Genomic DNA, 12,356 nt, shown 5'->3' with positions numbered 1-12,356 from the left:
ATCCAGTCAAAGTCCTCAGCAGTTCTTTTCATTCCAGTTCTCCTCCTCGGGCTTCCTCTCTCGCTGTCCAATCACACGGCGAATCGCCGCAGGATGATAATCAACCGTCAGCCCACGAACTACAGAAAACCCATTCTTTTCAGCCTTCGCGTTCGCGTAGAACTCGCAAACAACACTCATCGGTACTGCTTCGGGTGACTCACAAAAAGCTATCCACCCCTTCTCTGCAATCATGGGCAACAACTCACCATCCCTCCCTGATGGTAAAACCCCCTCTCCTTCAGAATCGGCTTCCCCAACAGCCTAGTGTACTCCTCCTCCGCAGCTCTGTCAGTTAACCGAGGCCTTGCATCAGTACCCCTTGATGAATCAGCAGTAGGAACTGTGCTGCTGCTGTCAATAGTGCGTGCTCTCTTGGGTGCCATTGATTTGTGAATAAAAGTGTGTAAGAACTGATTTTTTTTGATGTTTATGAGAGGGTTTGAGTGTAGGAAGTTGTGGGAGATATGTAGGATAGGTGTATGTATATATAGGGTGTGGAGTAGGTTAAATTAGATTAGGAGTGGGGTTGAGGGATAAAATCATGGGGTAATGGGAAAAGAATTCGTGGGTTTATGGGCTGTAATGGGTTTTTGTGTTTTTGTTTTGTTTTTTTTTTTTGGTCTGAACTGATAAAAATTTTTTGGAACTCGACCCCTGCGCGGCCGCTCAGCATTTCTGCGGGTCCTGCGCGGCCGCTCAGTATAGCTGCGCGGGCGCGCAGAGGGTCTCTGGAATTTTTTTTTTTCAGCCCCTGTTTTCTGATTTTTTTGTGTTTTTGGATAGGTTATTAACTTCTAAGGGTTCCTGTAATAACAATTCATGGGTTGCCTCCCACGCAGCGCTTCTTTTTCGTCATTAGCTTGACGTTCCGTACCTTTTTCACGTAGTCAACAACATGGCACTAACCACCTCTCGGTTTGCCATGTCCCCATAGTAGTGTTTCAACCGCTGACCGTTAACCTTGAATGCTTGGTCCGAATCATTCTCAAAAATTTCCACCGCTCCATGTGGAAACACAGTTTTGACAATAAAAGGTCCAGACCACCTTGATTTCAACTTCCCAGGAAAAAGTCGGAGCCGAGAGTTGAATAACAGAACTTGTTGCCTTGGCACAAATAACTTAGGATGTAGCTTCCTATCGTGCCACCTCTTCACCTTTTCCTTATACATTTTGTTATTCTCGTACGCTTGAAGTCGAAATTCATCAAGTTCATTAAGCTGAAGCATTCTTTTCTTACCAGCTGCATCTAAATCTAGGTTCAATTTCTTCAATGCCCAGTAGGCCTTATGCTCAAGCTCCGCCGGTAGATGACATCCCTTACCGTACACCAACTGAAACGGTGACATCCCAAGTGGAGTTTTGTATGCTGTTCTGTAAGCCCAAACAGCTTCATCGAGCTTTAAAGACCAATCCTTCCTTGACGGACAAACAACCTTCTCTAGAATGCGCTTTATCTCTCTGTGAGACACTTCCGCTTGACCATTTGTTTGCAGATGATAGGCAGCAGCTACTCGATGATTCACATTATAACGCTGCATCATAGAAGTGAACTTACGGTTGCAAAAATGCGATCCTTCATCATTTATGATTACCCGAGGTGTTCCAAACCTTGTGAAAATTTGCTTATGAAGAAAATTTAGCACTGCCTTTGCATCATTTGTCGGTAAAGCTTTAACTTCGACCCATTTGAGACATAATCGACTGCCAGCAAGATGTACTGATTATTGCAAGACGAGATAAAAGGCCCCATGAAATCGATTCCCCATACATCAAAGACCTCGACTTCAAGCATCACATTTAATGGCATCTCATCCTTCCTTGACAAATTTCCCACTCTTTGGCAACGATCACACCTTAAAACAAACTGATGAGCATCCTTGAACAAGGTAGGCCAAAAAAAACCTGCTTGCAGAATACGAGCTGCCGTCTTCTCACCTCCATAGTGTCCACCATAAACCGTGGAATGGCAGTCTCGTAATATCCCCTCCGTCTCACAGAACGGGATACATCTCCTGATGATCTGGTCAGCTCCCTGTCTAAACAAATATGGTTCATCCCACATATACCACTTCACCTCATGCAGAAACTTCTTCTTTTGAGCGGATGTCAAATTAGGAGGCATTATATTGCTGACAAGATAGTTTACAATATCTGCAAACCATGGTTCTTCCTCCTGAATTGCAAACAACTGCTCATCCGAAAAAGATTCATTGATTAACGTCCTATCTTGTGAAGTAGAATCGGGATTCTCCAACCTAGAGAGATGGTCAGCTACTTGATTCTCAGTACCTTTTCTATCTTTGATCTCTAACTCAAATTCTTGAAGTAAAAGCACCCAACGAATGAGTCTCGGCTTCGAATCCTTCTTAGAAACCAGATAGCGAATAGCTGCATGATCAGTGAATACTGTCACTTTCGTACCAAGCAGATAAGATCGAAATTTCTCAAAGCCAAAGACTATAGCCAAAAGCTCCTTCTCAGTAGTGGTGTAGTTCAATTGGGCCCCATTTAAAGTCTTACTCGCATAGTAGACCACATGGAAGAGATTTTTCTTGCGCTATCCCAGAACTGCACCTACCGCATAATCACTCGCATCACACATCATCTCAAACGGTTCTGTCCAATCTGGTGCTGTAATAACTGGTGTCGTGATCAAACTCTCCTTGAGAGTCTCGAATGCTGCCAAACATTCATCATCAAATTTGAAAGGCAGATCTTTCTCAAGTAAATTGCACAACGGCTTAGATATCTTTGAAAAGTCCTTGATGAATCGCCGATAAAAACCCGCATGACCGAGAAAACTACGGATTCCTTTCACCGAATTAGGTGGGGGAAGATTTTCAATGACTCCCACCTTGGCCTTGTCCACCTCCAGACCTTTGCTAGAGACCTTATGCCCAAGGATAATGCCTTCACGCACCATAAAATGACATTTCTCCCAATTAAGCACCAAATTAGTTTCCACGCATCTTTTGAGTACGACGCGCAGATTATTTAAACATTCATCATATGAGTGTCCAAAGACGGAGAAGTCATCCATGAACACTTCGACGTTATTTCCAATCATGTCAGAGAATATAGCCATCATATATCTCTGAAAGGTGGCCGGGGCGCCACATAACCCAAACGAAACTCAACGAAAAGCAAATGTGCCAAATGGACAAGTGAAGGTAGTCTTTTCCTGATCCTCTGGTGCAATACAAATCTGATTATACCAGGAATAACCATCCAGAAGACAAAAATACTCATGTCCCGCCAATCTGTCAAGCATTTGATCAATAAATGGAAGAGGAAAGTGATCCTTTCTTGTGGCTTTGTTCAATTTCCTATAATCCATGCATACTCTCCATCCTGTAACTGTTCGAGTAGGGATGAGCTCATTCTTTTCATTTGCGACCACAGTGATACCTCCTTTCTTAGGTACACATTGCACGGGGCTCACCCACGAGCTGTCAGAAATAGGATAAATGATGCCTGCATCTAGCCATTTCAGAATTTCTTTCTTCACCACCTCCTACATGATCGGGTTCAGTCTTCGCTGTTGTTCTACAGTTGGCTTACTACCTTCCTCTAACAGAATTTTATGCATACAATATGAAGGACTTATCCCCTTAATGTCTGCTATGGTCCATCCTATAGCCGATTTGAATTCTCTCAAAATCCTTAAGAGCTTGTCTTCCTCACTACCTGAAAGGTCAGCTGAAATAATAACAAGTAACGTAGATGAATCACCTAAAAAAGCATACCTCAAGTGTTCAGGTAATGGTTTAAGCTCCAAGGTAGGTGCTTCCTCCATTGATGGTTTGAGCTTCCCTTCAGCGTTCTTGAGGTCAGAAGTACCAAGAGATTCAAATGGTATATCCAGCTTTCGCTTCCAGGGAGAAGCGTTCAGATATTGTAATTGCTCGTTGCTATCTTCATCATCACTGTCAAATTCCCCCACTAAGGCCTTTTCCAATGTATCAGACATTAGCATGTGATCGAGTTCCGAAGTAACCGCAGAATCAATCACATCCACTTTTAAGCACTCCTCATCTTCTGTAGGGAATTTCATTGCCTTGAATACGTTGAAGGTCACATCCTGATCTTGGACCCGCATAGTAAGTTCCCCTTTTTGCACATCTATCAAGGTACGGCCAGTAGCCAAGAAAGGCCTCCCCAAGATTATGGGAATTTTCTTATCTTCCTCAAAATCCAGAATAACAAAATCTGCAGGAAAGAAGAGCTTATCCACCTTGACGAGCACATCCTCAACTATGCCCCTTGGGTAAGTAATGGAACGGTCCGCCAATTGTAGCGACATGTATGTGGGTTTTGGATCAGGCAGATCCAGCTTTTTAAAGATCGACAACGGCATCAGATTAATGCTTGCTCCCAAATCACAAAGGCACTTGTCAAAAGTTAGATTGCCAATGGTGCAAGGAATGGTGAAGCTTCCTGGATCTTTCAGTTTTGGTGGTAACTTTTGTTGCAGAACCGCGCTGCATTCTTCCGTGAGAGCAACGGTTTCAAGGTCATCCAGTTTCACCTTCCTTGAAAGAATAGTCTTCATAAACTTCGCATAACTAGGCATTTGTTCCAGAGCCTCAGCGAAAGGTATATTGATGTGAAGTTTCTTGAACACCTCCAGAAACTTCCCGAACTGTCTATCCAGCTTTTGTTGCTGCAATCTCTTAGGAAAAGGTGGTGGAGGATAGAGCTGTTTCTCCCCTGTATTAGCCTCAGGCAGAGTGTGTTCAACAATAGTCTTCCTTGGTTCCGCCGCTTTCTCCTTTTGCTTAGATTCTTTATCTCTAACTTCAGCTTCGACTTCTTTTGCCTTTTCAGCATCAGCTACTTTTCCAGACCTTAAGGTAATAGCCTTGACTTGCTCTTTAGCTTCCTTCCTTCCTGGTACTTCCGTGTCACTGGGAAGAGTGCCAGGTTGACGATTGAGCACTGCATTGGCTAATTGACCGATTTGATTTTCCAAGGTCTTGATAGAAACCGCCTGAGTCTTGCACAACAGCTTAAGTTCCTCAAAATCAGCACTAGTAGGTGCAGCTGCACTTCCCTGTTGAGGATATGATTGCCTTGTAGCATACTGCTGTGGTTGCTGGAATCCAGGTGGGTTAAATTGTTTACTTACTCCTTGCTGATATGTTAGCTGAATAGCATTTTGATTATTCCCCCAGCTGAAATTTGGATGATTTCTGTTGTTAGGATGATAGGAAGCTGGCACAGGCTGCTGTTGTCGCTGATAATTATTCACATACTGAACAGATTCGTTGACAAGAGAACACTGATCCGTAGCATGAGAACCTGCACAAAGCTCACAAACCATAGCTATTTGATTAACTCCATACGTAGCCAAAGAATCAACCTTCATTGATAGCGCTTGGAGCTGGGCTGCAATAGCGGTGGCTGCATCAACTTCCAGAATACCAGCTACCTTGCCTGACGTCATCCTCTGAGTTGGGTTTTGATGCTCATTTGCAGCCATCGTCTCGATAAGATTATACGCCTCAGTATAGCTTTTAGCCCATAAGGCGCCTCCAGCTGCTGCATCGAGCATGGGCCGAGATTGGGCCCCCAAACCATTATAAAAACCAGTGATTACCATCCAATCCGGCATTCCATGATGTGGACATTTTCTCAACATTTCCTTGTAGCGTTCCCAAGCCTCGCACATAGATTCTGTAGGTTGCTGCGCAAACTGTGTAAGAGCACTCCTCACAGCAGCAGTCTTTGCCATTGGATAAAACTTCACCAGAAACTTTTGCGCAAGATCTTGCCACGTAGTGATTGACCCAGCTGGTTCAGAATGTAACCAGTCTTTAGCCTTATCCCTCAGTGAGAATGGGAAAAGCCTCAACTTGATAGCCTCATCAGTCACGCCATTATACTTAAAAGTGCTGCAGATCTCGACAAAATTCCTTATATGCATGTTGGGGTCTTCAGTTGCCGCTCCTCCAAAAGAAACAGAATTCTGCACCATCTGAATAGTGCCCGACTTGATTTCAAAGGTGTTAGCTTGAATAGCCGGATGAAGGATGCTTGACTGAATATCATCAATTTTAGGCCGAGAAAAATCCATAAGAGCTGGATCAGCTTGAACAATACGATCTCCCATGTTTACTGGTTCTTTCTGCTCAGTTCCTGAATCCGAATCCTCAAAATCTAACTTCTCCGGAGTATCAAGAACTTCGTCTTTCTCCTCAGCTGTATCTAAGGTCCTCTTGCGAGCACGAGAATGAGTTTGCATAAACGCTTGCTAAAGTACCTGAAACACAACCGAAAAGAGTAATTAACTACTACGTCCTAATCACTGAGTCCTAATGACCAATGATGGTAAGTACATAAACTAAACAAATACGCCGAGTCCCCGGCAGCGGCGCCAAAAACTAGTTAGGGAGAAATCACGCACTAATATTCACGCAAGTATACGCGTTCGCAAGTAATATAGAATACTTTCTAGTTCGTTCCCTCAGAGACTCAGACTAATTATTGTCTAATTTAACTCACTCACCAATGTATGACTACTTCTCAATGTTAAGATAATAACACTTAAAATTGTTGATTAAATATTAACTATAATTAACTACTTAATTAACCACTTAACTAACACTTCAATTATCAATAATAAAACACTCATGAGATCACAACTTCATTATTACTTCCTTCTATAGCCATTGTTATTACCTTTAGCATGTGACAGTGATGATATTAATCGAATAACACAAAACTGATAAAAGCCAACTTTCATTGTACTAATACCATTCTACTAAACATCCACAATTAAGATAGAAGTTGAATAGTCATCAATTATGTTGAGTTCCTATATGTCTACAGAAATTGACAACACAACGATCTAAGCACAAGTTATCCCTTTTGATTACATAGGGCAAATAAAACTGTTAGAGTTACCCACTAATCATGCACAACGTACATGAACCTATGCTAGCATGGCAAGTTCTAAATCTCAAGATCCACCGTCGCTTCACAAGAGATTAACACCCTATCTTATATGTTCGCGACGCATATAAGAGGAATACGCACAACCAATACTAGATATCATGCAATCATCACATACTAAAGTATTAAACAATTAACTAAAGAATTCCATAATAAATCCGTTGCAACCCCATGATCACGATTAGCCCATAATAGAACTTATCGCCATCATGGGTTCATATGAAATCATGATAAACAAACACAAGAAAATAATAACTAAACTGATTATATTAAAACAGAGTACGTCACAAGAGTAAATAAGTCAAAGCAAGAAAACTAGCATCCAACGTTACAACGAAACAAGAATCACAAGAATATATGCTTCCTCTTCGTTGCTGTGTGCTAAATCGGTCTTCTTCCTTATCTTCTTCGCTTCTTGCAAAACACAATCTAAAACATAATCTCCTCTTAATTCTCTATGAAAACATCTCAAATATACCTATATAATAGTCCCATAAAACTCAGATTACATAGAAGTTGGAAGCCAAACAGAAGTAGAAGTCTAAAATAATATATCTTTTTCCCCGACCCTGCGTGGCCGCTCAGCATTTCTGCGCGGGCGCGCAAGGCTGCTGCGCGGCCGCTCAGCATTGCTGCGCGGGCGCGCAGGACCCTACTGGAAAAATTCCAGGTTTGCTCCGTTTCTTCGCCGTAATCTGCCCGTTCTTTTCCTCACGCAATGGTGAACACATGCCAAGGCTTATTCTTGATGATTCCTCCTCCGAAATGTAACTAATACCCTGAAATGCATAAACACTAGAAAAACGCATCAAATACACAAAATACTTGATTTCAAGACACCAATTTAAGCCATTTTAAGACGTTCTAAGTGGTATAAAATGCCACTTATCACACTGCAGTCTCCATTTAGTAGACATGGAGAGAGGACTGCAAATTTGCTAGGAATGGTACACACAGATGTATGTGGACCAATGTCTACGCAAGCCATGGGTGGATTTTCATACTTCATTACTTTCATAGATGATAGATCTGGATTCAGATATGTGTTTGATGAAACACAAGTCTGAGGCCTTTGAAAAGTTCAAAGAATATAAGTATGAAGCGGAGAAACAACCAAACATAGTATTATAACTCTTCGATCAGATCGAGGTGGTGAATACTTTAATGGAGTATTTCTAGATTATCTCAAAGTAAATGGTATAGTCTCCCAGTGGACTCCTCCAGATTTGTATCTGAAAGGAGAAATTGAACTTTGTTAGACATAGTTCGGTCCATGATGAGCTATGCAAATCTTCCAATATTCCTATGGGGTTATGCATTGGAAACCTCAGCATATTTACTGAATAAGGTGCCTTCCAAAATCTGTTCCTCAAACATCGTATGAGATATGGAAAGAAAGGAAACCGAGTCTTAAACACGTTAAGTTTTGGGGATGTCCAGCTTATGTCAAGAAAGTTGACCCAGATAAGCTGGAATATCGATCCGTAAAATGTAGTTTTGTGGGATATCCTAAAGAGACTTTAGGGTATTACTTTTACACCAATCATCGGGTGTTTATCTCCAGACATGCTACCTTCTTGGAAAAGGAGTTTATCCTTGAAGGAAACAGTGGGAGCAAAATTGAACTTGATGAAGTTCAAGAAGCACAAACTACTACAGATCGAGTGGAAACACCTGTTCTGACTGAACAACCTTTTGTGGAACAGCCCATTGATAGATCAGGGAGAGTGTCTCGCCAACCTGAGAGGTATTATGGCCTTGTCATTAGGAATGACAATGAGTTGTCGATCATTGATGATGACGACCCTGTGACCTATAATGAGGCTATGAGTAGTGCCATGAAATCCGGAATAGAATCTATGTATACAGTATACGAAAGAATGATTAGAGCAGATGGCCAGGTGGAGACCTTTAAGGCCAGGCTTTTGGGAAAAGGATTCAGACAAAGGCAATGGATTGACTTTGATGAAACCTTTTACCTATAGCCCTGTTAAAATCAGTTCGGATTTAGCTTGCGATTGCTGCTTACTACGACTATGAGATCTGGCATATAGCCAGATGGTTTTCTTTCCAAGGGAAATGAAAGCCTAGTGTGTAAGCTACTGCGAACCATATATGGTTTAAAGCAAGCTTCTCAAAAGATGGAACATTCGTTTTGATGAGACAATCAAAGAGTTTGATTTTATCAAAAACGTAGATGAACCATGTGTTTACAAAAGGGTTAGTGGGAGCGCGGTAACATTTCTTATATTGTATTGAATTAGAGTTGACACACATAACAACATAGCAGACCCACTCACAAAGCTACTTTCTGAAAGTCACTTTGATCGTCATAAAGACAAGATGGGTATTAGATACCAGAGTGATTGGCTTTAGTACAAGTGGGAGATTGAAAGGAATATGTCCTAAGTCCAATCATGAATTAGGATTTAGGAATAACTCCTTGTGTAACCTACTTTGATTTCATTGATATTAATAAAAGACTTGTTTTGTTTTTATTACGGGTTCTATCTATTTAAGTGTTTAAATAAGATATACCATAGTTTAGAGTAAAGCTTTTTATGGATTATGATGAGATCATAATAGTGAGACCTAAAAGATGATAACTCTAAACTTAAATAGTTTCTGATCATAGGATTACTAACTGGTAATTAATAATCCGTAAAGATCGGTACATACTATGCTTGCTTCATTATGAAGGATGTCTGTTCTCATAGACATTTGTGTGGTGACACTATAGCTAGTATGTAGGTGCTTATTATAGAATAAGTTCACTGAACATGACTCGCACAGCTGAACAACTGATGGAGTTCACTCACGTGTCAGCAGTTGTTCACATAGTGATAGTTGTACAAGTATCCTTAGGCTTGAGGTCATCATAGTCATCTTGTGTACACTGAACTATGCTTTGGTTTAGTTCTCAGTCTCCAGGGACAATTATTAGGGCTCTACTAGGTATAGGAATTTGTACACGAAGATAGTGTATGATCAATAAAGGATCTACCCCTTCTAGTGAAGGAAGCGAATGTTCAAGGCTGATCCACTTATGCTAGTTCAGGAATCTTTGGCCAGAGTGAATGAAATTAGAAAGGAGTTTCTAATTTGGATAGAACTAAGCATAGTAAATGGTAAGCAAGTGATTGAATTAGATAGGCTTGACACGAGATCCATGCCTTGTATTTAATCGGGACATTGAAGGGTAGAAGGAGTTTATTGTACGGTAACTATTCACTGAATAGGTTCTTGGTATTCTAAGCAGTGAATTCATATTATCCGGATAGTCGCGATATGCCGAGAAGTATCCCTCACGTTGTAGAATAAATGTGATTTATTAATTAATCATATTTAATAAATTAGAGAATTTATATAAATAATGATAAAATAGTTTTATTATCATTTATTTCTACTACCGGCTTAATATTGAACCTACAGGGTCACACCATAAAAGAGAATGATTTAATGGTGGTGGAATTAATTAATAATGGCTAATAATTATTTATTTGTGAAATAAATAATTAATTAGCAAATTTAATAATTGATTAAATGAGATTTAATTGATTATAAATTAATTAAGAAAAGTTCTTAATATTATTAATTAAGGATTTAATTTTTGGAAATTAAATCAAGAGAGAGAATTATTTCTAAAGTGTTTAGAAAAAGGATTAATAATTAAAAGGTGTTTTAATTATTAATGAGAATAATAAATGGGATAATAATAATATTATTTATGGAAAATTTCAGCTAAAATTTTTGCCTATAAATATACTATTATAGACCCTATTTTTCATTCCAACCCCAAAAACCCAAAAAGTTTGGAAAACCCAATTCTCTCTACCTCCTTCCTCCTCCTTAACATCGTTTTCTTGGTGGATACCAGTGGAGTGCTTCACACTTGAGGAGCAACTGCTAAGGATCTCTGATCGTTGTCTCCGAATTATTTTAAAGGTTAGATTCGATCCCTATGTTTTTACCATGATGTATATGCTTTTATTTGGATTTTATATGTGTAAAAGTGTTTTCCCATGCCCTGCTGCAATTAAAAATCCAACACCACCTGACAGAGAAATAGAGTTCGCTATAGAGTTAGCACTAGGGACGGCACCCGTATCCAAGGCCCCATTAGGTTAGCCCCAGTTGAGATGAAAGAACTAGCTTCTCAACTGCAAGAATTATTAGATAACAGAATGATAAGGCCCAGTGTGTCACCATGGGGAGCACCCGTACTATTCATAAAGAAAAAGGATGGCAGCATGAGATTATGTATAGACTATCGAGAGCTGAATAAGCTGACTATAAAGAATAGGTACCCTCTTCCCAGAATTGATGACCTATTCGACCAACTCAAAGGAGCTATACATTTTTCCAAAATAGATTTAAGGACAGGATATCACCAGTTGAAAATCAAACCGGAAGATATACCAAAGACTGCTTTTCGCACTAGGTATGGACACTATAAGTTCTTAGTCATGTCGTTTGGATTAATTAATGCACCCGCAGCCTTTATGGATTTGATGAACAGAGTGTTCAAAAAGTACCTGGACATATGTGTGATAGTTTTTATAGATGATATTCTGATATACTCAAGGACTAGCAAAGAACATGCGGAACATTTGAGGATAGTCTTAGAAATCTTGAGGAATGAGAAGTTGTATGCCAAGTTTTCGAAGTGCGAATTTTGGCTGAGAGAAGTTCAGTTTTTAGGACATGTGGTGAGTAGCAAAGGAGTTTTAGTTGACCCCGCCAAAATAGAGGCGGTATCCAATTGGGAAAGACCAGCAACCCCGACAGAGGTTAGGAGTTTCGTAGGTTTAGCAGGTTATTACCGGAGATTCGTGCAAGACTTCGCTAAGATAGCCGGTCCACTGACTAGACTTACCCGGAAGGCAGAAAAGTTCTTATGGACGAAAAAGTGTGAAGAGAGTTTTCAAGAACTGAAAAAGAGGCTGGTGTCAGCACCAGTGCTCGCTCTTTCCGATGGAAAGGGAGAGTTTGTGATATACAGCGACGCATCACTTAAAGGATTAGGATGTGTACTAATGCAGCACGGCAAGGTTATAGCATATGCCTCTCGACAATTGAAGGAGTATGAGAGCCGATACCCTACGCATGACCTAGAATTAGCAGCCATAGTATTTGCCCTAAAAATTTGGAGACATTACCTATACGGTGAGAAATGCGAGATCTACACAGACCATAAAAGCCTCAAATATATTTTTACTCAGAAGGAACTAAACATGAGACAGAGGAGATGGTTAGAGTTGATAAAGGACTACGACTGTGAAATTTTGTATCACCCGGGTAAAGCCAATGTGGTGGCTGACGCCCTTAGTAGGAAGGAAAGACTCAAGATGATAATGAC

At 40.4% G+C, this 12,356-nt stretch overlaps 1 non-coding gene across 1 annotated transcript; it reads left to right on the top strand.

Annotated features, from left to right (window-relative positions):
* The first annotated feature begins 5,655 nt into the window (after positions 1–5,655).
* LOC141662836 (small nucleolar RNA R71) lies at positions 5,656–5,762 on the top strand. Its single transcript, XR_012550936.1, has one exon. It is a non-coding gene; the product is annotated as a small nucleolar RNA R71 (small nucleolar RNA).
* The last annotated feature ends 6,594 nt before the right edge of the window (positions 5,763–12,356 follow it).

The sequence above is a fragment of the Apium graveolens genome, chromosome 5 (genome assembly GCF_009905375.1).
Source record: "Apium graveolens cultivar Ventura chromosome 5, ASM990537v1, whole genome shotgun sequence".
NCBI lineage: Eukaryota > Viridiplantae > Streptophyta > Magnoliopsida > Apiales > Apiaceae > Apium > Apium graveolens.
The sequence above is the reverse complement of the archived record's forward strand: the minus strand, read 5'-3'. Positions and strand labels throughout refer to the sequence as shown.